Source organism: Camelina sativa, chromosome 14, assembly GCF_000633955.1.
Source record: "Camelina sativa cultivar DH55 chromosome 14, Cs, whole genome shotgun sequence".
Taxonomy (NCBI): domain Eukaryota; kingdom Viridiplantae; phylum Streptophyta; class Magnoliopsida; order Brassicales; family Brassicaceae; genus Camelina; species Camelina sativa.
This window is the reverse complement of record NC_025698.1, coordinates 14942402-14950562: the sequence shown is the minus strand read 5'-3', so window position 1 is coordinate 14950562 and position 8161 is coordinate 14942402.

Genomic DNA, 8161 nt, shown 5'->3' with positions numbered 1-8161 from the left:
AAAAATCACTAATTATGTGCCTGCTCAAATCCACATGCATAATAAATTCATAAAGTGAGCTTTTTCACAATATATTATTCAAAATAATTAAATTATTATTTTTCGAATTTCGAATTTTATTTTTGTAAAAGTATTTCTCCAACCATTGAATATTAAAATTATTATTACTCAAAATTTAAATTTAGAATGGAAATATGAATATTACTATCATTAAAACAAATAAAAAGGTATACTTATAGACTTAGAATGATTTTTACACATTCTAATTTGAGGGTTGGCTGAGTTATCGTTATTCACGACTGAGTTATGTAAATAATTAAGATAAAGTGATGGCTGAGTTATCAAATATTGTGGTTGACTTATCGAACTTTATGGTTGAGTTATCATTCCGTAATGGCTGAGATATCGAAATAACGACTGATTTATATTATAATATGAAGGTACAACATAAACGAAATAAAAAAAAAAACAAAAACACAAAATCATAGTTTATAATTTATAGTTCATATAGAAGACGACACGAAAGTACAATGGAAATCACTTTCTGAAACCAACGTCATCTGGGCCAAATTCTTCAAACATATCGACCAAATCATTCCAAACTATGCTAGTTAGCATCTCGGGTTTATTGCCACCACTCGCCCATATCCTCTTGAGCGCACGCATCTGGGCTCTAAATAACGTTCTAGCCACCAAATTAAACNGTAGATATCTCTCTGAGCCATCATTTTCACTCGATTACTAAAGCACAAAATCACTACAATCCCATCATTTATACTAAAACAATAAATCGAACGACGTCGTTTAACAATACTATACGTGACGGCTGAGTTATGTACTTTACACGACTGACTTAGGGTAGTATATTAAATTAACATTGATGTTACGACTGAGTTATGCAACATCCATATTAATGGTGTTACGGCTGAGTTATGCAACGGCCATATTAATTTATTATATACCTTCTCGAGAATACAAAAAGTGTTGTTGGGGAGACGCAAACTATAATTATGTTTCTTGTTATCATTCACACGCGTAATAAATACATTTTTAAATATTTATTATTAAAAAGGAATTCAAAATTTGAATTCAAATTTTAGAATTTTTTTTATAATATTTGACTATATGGCTGAGTTATCGAAATAAACGGCTGACTTATGAGATATTTGTAAATTAAAATTTTTATAACTCAAAATTTAAATTTAGAATGGAAATATGTACATTACTATTATTATAACCAATAAAAAAGTAATAATTATAGACAAAGAGTGATTTTTACATATTCTGATCAAAATCTGTCAAATATTCAAAACATGACATTTAGGGGTTAGGGTTAGGGTTAGGGTTAGGGTTTGGGGTGTAGGGTTCATATTTTCAACATTATGAGTTTTAATTTAACAGTTTGGTTTTGGTTCTAATGTGTTTGGTTTAAGGTGGTAATTTGGGTTTACTAATTTGGGCCGGTTAGATTAATATATAACTATAAATAACCCAAATGTTATCCAAATTAGGTAGTTTAACTTAATATAACCGATAGCAAGCCGAATATAACCGTAATTAATCGAAAATACCAATACAAAAAATACCAAAAGGGGAAAAATTAGTTTTTCGGTTTGTTCGGTTATTTAGTCTTATAATTGGAGTGGTGGCTGAGTTATAGTTTATGACGGCTGAATTATCGTTTAGGGTCTTCTCATTAATATGAAAACGTATTCTTCTTTCTTTCTTGGATCTTTCGTTTTGTCAGATTCCTAATAAATATTAAAACGTCTCTCGATGTCACAAAAAGTGTTGTTAGGGAAACGCGAAAAATCACTAATTCGGTGCCTGCTCAAATCCACATGCATAATAAATTCATAAAGTGAGCTTTTTCACAATATATTATTCAAAATAATTAAATAATTAGTATTCAAATTTCGAATTTTATTTTTGTAAAAGTATTTCTCCAACCATTGAATATTAAAATTATTATTACTCAAAATTTAAATTTAGAATGGAAATATGAATATTACTATCATTAAAACAAATAAAAAGGTATACTTATAGACTTAGAATGATTTTTACACATTCTAATTTGAGGGTTGGCTGAGTTATCGTTATTCACGACTGAGTTATGTAAATAATTAAGATAAAGTGATGGCTGAGTTATCAAATATTATGGTTGACTTATCGAACTTTGTGGTTGAGTTATCATTCCGTAATGGCTGAGATATCGAAATAACGACTGATTTATATTATAATATGAAGGTACAACATAAACGAAATAAAAAAAAAAACAAAAACACAAAATCATAGTTTATAATTTATAGTTCATATAGAAGACGACACGAAAGTACAATGGAAATCACTTTCTGAAACCAACGTCATCTGGGCCAAATTCTTCAAACATATCGACCATATCATTCCAAACTATGCTAGTTAGCATCTCGGGTTTATTGCCACCACTCGCCCATATCCTCTTGAGCGCACGCATCTGGGCTCTAAATAACGTTCTAGCCACCAAATTAAACTGCGTCCAGACCGTTAAAGTATGCTTTGGATCCCACGTGTATTTACCCTACAATTAAAGGAAAGAAACGATAAAAGTATAGAATAATATCAATATGGTGGTTTGTTTTAGTGATCTTACCGCGAGGAGTAGAAACTATCGTCTCTTAAAGTGGAAGGGAATCAAGCGGTATGTCGGCCACACATGGTGCCAGTTGTGTTGAAGTATTCCTCCAATCGCGATAGAGAGAACGTGAAGGAACTTGAACCACGTAACANCACAATATATTATTCAAAATAATTAAATAATTAGTATTCAAATTTCGAATTTTATTTTTGTAAAAGTATTTCTCCAACCATTGAATATTAAAATTATTATTACTCAAAATTTAAATTTAGAATGGAAATATGAATATTACTATCATTAAAACAAATAAAAAGGTATACTTATAGACTTAGAATGATTTTTACACATTCTAATTTGAGGGTTGGCTGAGTTATCGTTATTCACGACTGAGTTATGTAAATAATTAAGATAAAGTGATGGCTGAGTTATCAAATATTATGGTTGACTTATCGAACTTTGTGGTTGAGTTATCATTCCGTAATGGCTGAGATATCGAAATAACGACTGATTTATATTATAATATGAAGGTACAACATAAACGAAATAAAAAAAAAAACAAAAACACAAAATCATAGTTTATAATTTATAGTTCATATAGAAGACGACACGAAAGTACAATGGAAATCACTTTCTGAAACCAACGTCATCTGGGCCAAATTCTTCAAACATATCGACCATATCATTCCAAACTATGCTAGTTAGCATCTCGGGTTTATTGCCACCACTCGCCCATATCCTCTTGAGCGCACGCATCTGGGCTCTAAATAACGTTCTAGCCACCAAATTAAACTGCGTCCAGACCGTTAAAGTATGCTTTGGATCCCACGTGTATTTACCCTACAATTAAAGGAAAGAAACGATAAAAGTATAGAATAATATCAATATGGTGGTTTGTTTTAGTGATCTTACCGCGAGGAGTAGAAACTATCGTCTCTTAAAGTGGAAGGGAATCAAGCGGTATGTCGGCCACACATGGTGCCAGTTGTGTTGAAGTATTCCTCCAATCGCGATAGAGAGAACGTGAAGGAACTTGAACCACGTAACAGTGGTTGTGTCAACCCAGGAACCCACATCAGTGGCGCAAATGATCGCTTCGACATCTCTAAAAAACTGTCCATCGACATGAGGAACAACTTCCATGTCGATAGGAAGATGTAATAGATAGACAAATCTGTGATTTAGTAGTGTATAAAGAGAAACAATAGAAACGAAGAATGAGATGAAAGAGAGTCAGACATATGAATGAGGAGAATATAAAGGAAAACAATATGAAAACGAAAGGTTTCGTCTATTATTAGGTTAACTTATGGTTTTCCGCCAAAATATTGTTTGACGGATGAGTTATAGTTTGACGGGAAAACGAAAGGTCTCGACGATTCATGTAATGGCTGAGTTATAATGAGTTATGGCTGAGTTATCACAAGAAACAATATGAAATTAGAAACGAAAGTAAATGGCAGATTTATATGACTTGACGGCTGAGTTATAGTTTTACGGAAAAACGAAAGGTCTCATCGATTCATGTGATGGCTGAGTTATAGTAAGTAATGGCTGAGTTATCACTAGGAATAATCTGGAAGTAGATGGCTGATATATATGACTTGACGGCTGAGTTATAATATTTACGGGAAAACGAAAGGTCTAGTCGATTCATGTTACGGCTTAGTTATAGTAAAGTTATGGCTGAGTTATCACAAGAAACAATCTGAAAGCAAACGACTGATTTATACGACTTGACGGTTGAGTTATGGTATTTAAGGGAAAACGAAAGGTCTCGTCGATTCATGTGACGGCTGAGTTATAGTAAAGTTATGGCTTTCTTGTATTCTGCCCAACCAAATAATATACTTTTATGCTATCTCTGTATATATACAAGTATTTCGGTTTCTTTAGTCTATTACCTCTCAACTACAAACTATAATAAAATTATTGTTTACAACACTATGTCCGCTCGAGCACCCAAGATGCNAAAAACGAAAGGTCTCATCGATTCATGTGATGGCTGAGTTATAGTAAGTAATGGCTGAGTTATCACTAGGAATAATCTGGAAGTAGATGGCTGATATATATGACTTGACGGCTGAGTTATAATATTTACGGGAAAACGAAAGGTCTAGTCGATTCATGTTACGGCTTAGTTATAGTAAAGTTATGGCTGAGTTATCACAAGAAACAATCTGAAAGCAAACGACTGATTTATACGACTTGACGGTTGAGTTATGGTATTTAAGGGAAAACGAAAGGTCTCGTCGATTCATGTGACGGCTGAGTTATAGTAAAGTTATGGCTTTCTTGTATTCTGCCCAACCAAATAATATACTTTTATGCTATCTCTGTATATATACAAGTATTTCGGTTTCTTTAGTCTATTACCTCTCAACTACAAACTATAATAAAATTATTGTTTACAACACTATGTCCGCTCGAGCACCCAAGATGCCGGATCTCCCCGACGATGTTTTCATAAAAATCGTTTCCCTTGCTGCAGAGGATCGATTGTGGTCAGTTGGTTCTATTTTAAGGGCTAGTCATAGGGAAAAAATGCAGTATAAAGTAAAGAAGTTCTAAAGAGAGCTGCTATCTATTGCCTTTGTACTGATCCATCACAAATCAACACATCCAACGCCCCTGATGGTGGCCTCCAAATTGAAGGGCGGTACATGCCTTTCTTCGTCAAATGCTTTAACGCCGGCAACCCCATTGCCATTTACTACGAAGGGCTAAGGGTTGTGGCTGAGGATAGAGATATCCAGCGTGGGATTGATATTCTCAATCGTAATGTACCGGCCGATGTTGATGCCACCTTAGCATGTGGGGTACTAAGTATTTGTCAAGGGAATGAGGTTATGGCCGTCCATTACCTCCAGCAGTTTGATGCAAATCATTATCCTCTGCTGTCTGCGGGTGTCATGGCAACCGGTAATGATTTTATGATTGAGTTATCTCGTGATAAGGCGGCCCAAAAAACTCATACACAGCCTCCCATCTCTATCCTGACAGTCCGTTACTCCCTTCACCCGCTTGTGCTGTGATGTGTTATTTGGATAACGGTCTCCATTCTCTCCGCTATGGAGACTATGAAATCATGTGCAAAAATTGTTACCTATGGTGGTTGTCCCTCAAACTCTCTGAAATCCTTTAGGTTTTCCAGCAGTGATTTCCAGTTTTACCTTATCAACTCGTGGCTCTAAAGTCTATTTATTTTAAAATAATTGTTTTCTATTTCTTAGACGAGTATCTTTTTCATGTATTAAAGGTCCTTTTTTTGTTTAATTATATTTGTTCTACATATTGCAAGCTTGTTTCCACATGTATGATAGAGACTTTGATTTTTGGTATTATCCATTAAATGGGAATATTTTTATCTAATTTCCAATCCTTTCGTTAGTCGTGCATCCTTTGACATATGTACGTATCTAAAACCTCATTTTTAAGTTACTCATATCTTTAATTATAACCAGAGAAAATATCTATGCACCTTGATTAGACAGTATAAGATTGTTGGAGATTGTTTTATATATTTTGTTAAGCTCTTGTAAGGCTGTTATCCACTTTTTATGCTTCCACATTTTAGTATCTACTCTCATTTTGAGGCTGAGTTATAGTAAAGTTATGACTGAGTTATCACAATAAACAATCTGAAAATAAATGGTTGATTTATATGACTTCACGGCTGAGTTATAATATTTATAATAAAACGAAAGGTCTCGTCGATTCATGTGACGGCTGAGTTATTGTAAGTTATGACTGAGTTATCACAAGCAAACGATTGATTTATACGATATGTTATAGTTTTACGGCTAAATTATATTAATATTAAACATTACAAAAAGAAATAAAAAAAAAGTTCAGAGTTCATAAACAAGAAGAGACGACAGTACAATGGAATTCACTTTTTAAATCGATTAAGAGGAGGAGGAACCACGAACTTTTAGTTTCTCCCAATCAAGAGGAGGAGGAACCACACACTGTTTGACATCGGCCTTCGCAATCTCTCTCATAACCTCTAACCTCTTGCGCTCTGTCTCTAAGTCGACAAGTTCTCCACCCAAGATTTGGTTAAGTTAGGATATTTGAGCGTCGATTAGTTCCACTTGATGCTCGAGGGCGATCTTCTCTTCCTTCTTCTTCATATGATCATCCATCATATGCAGAATTGCGGTGTAGCGATCAGTTGTCTCCGCCTCGGCCTCGACTCTCGTCTGAGTAAAAGCTTCAGACACGGCCAATAATGCTTCCTCTTCCCACTCGAAATATGCATTTCTTTGACGTTTACTGGAACTTGCTCCGGCCATGCGGATGGACGGCTGATTGTCTTCGTCTCCCCACTCTGCCTTGCATTTTTGACGTCTACTGGAACCCTCTCCGTCCATAGCTCGGCCATCAAAAGAAAAACAACCGTCACCAACTGATAGGTGCAATGATCGGAAAATATGCAATAGATTGAGAGGGCATGGAGAGGAGACTTACATGTGCAATGATCGAAGGAAATGCAATATAATGATAGATGAGATTTGAAGGTGAACTGATCGACAAAGATCATCGACGAAGATGCAATATTTATAGGTGCAATGAGCGGAGAAGAAGAAACCGAAACGATACAATGAATTATATGAATATAAAGGGAAAACAATAGAAAAACGAAAGGTCACGTCTATTATTAGGTTAACTTATGGTTTTCCGCCAAAATATTGCTTGACGGCTGAGTTATAGTTTGACGGGAAAACGAAAGGTCACGTCGATTCATGTAACGGCTGAGTTATAGTGAATAACAGCTGAGTTATTAAAATGAACAATCTATAATGGCTGAGTTATCAAAAGAAAGGTCGCGTTTATTATTAGGTTAACTTATGGTTTCCAGCCAAAATATTGTTTAACGGCTGAGTTACAGTTTTACGGGAAAACGAAAGGTCTCGTTGATGGATGAGTTATAGTAAGTGATGGCTGAGTTATCACAAGAAACAATCTGAAAGTAGATAGCTGATTTATATGACTTGACGGCTGAGTTATCAAAAGAAACAATCTGAAAGCAAACGACTGATTTATACGACTTGACGATTGAGTTATTACACAAAATAAAACAGATCTCCCTAACTACAACCGACAAGTTTTCACATTGTGCCCAACTTGCTTACATCGCCAACATGCGTGTTGCTTCCTAGGGCGTTTATTTCCAATGGCCACTTCCAAAGATGATTTAATCCTACGCTTCTTGGACCTTCCTGGCCGGTTCACAACAATCAGAGGCAAGCACGGTTGATTATTCACAGCAACAGGAACCATGACTGATTCATCTAGAGGCATGATTGAACCACCCCATCCGTTAACCAAATCGACACTCCTAAATTTCGGATCACACAGGGATATACGAGACACATCCTTATGCTCTGCAGCTGCGATTGCATGGATGCATGGTATTTTCTCATGGTCGAAACGACGACATGTGCATTTTTTAGTTCCAAATTTATAACATGCAAAGATGTTCCATATGTAACTTGCACACGTACATCATCAATCGTTTGTACCTGCATAAGTCTTGCTGCGATG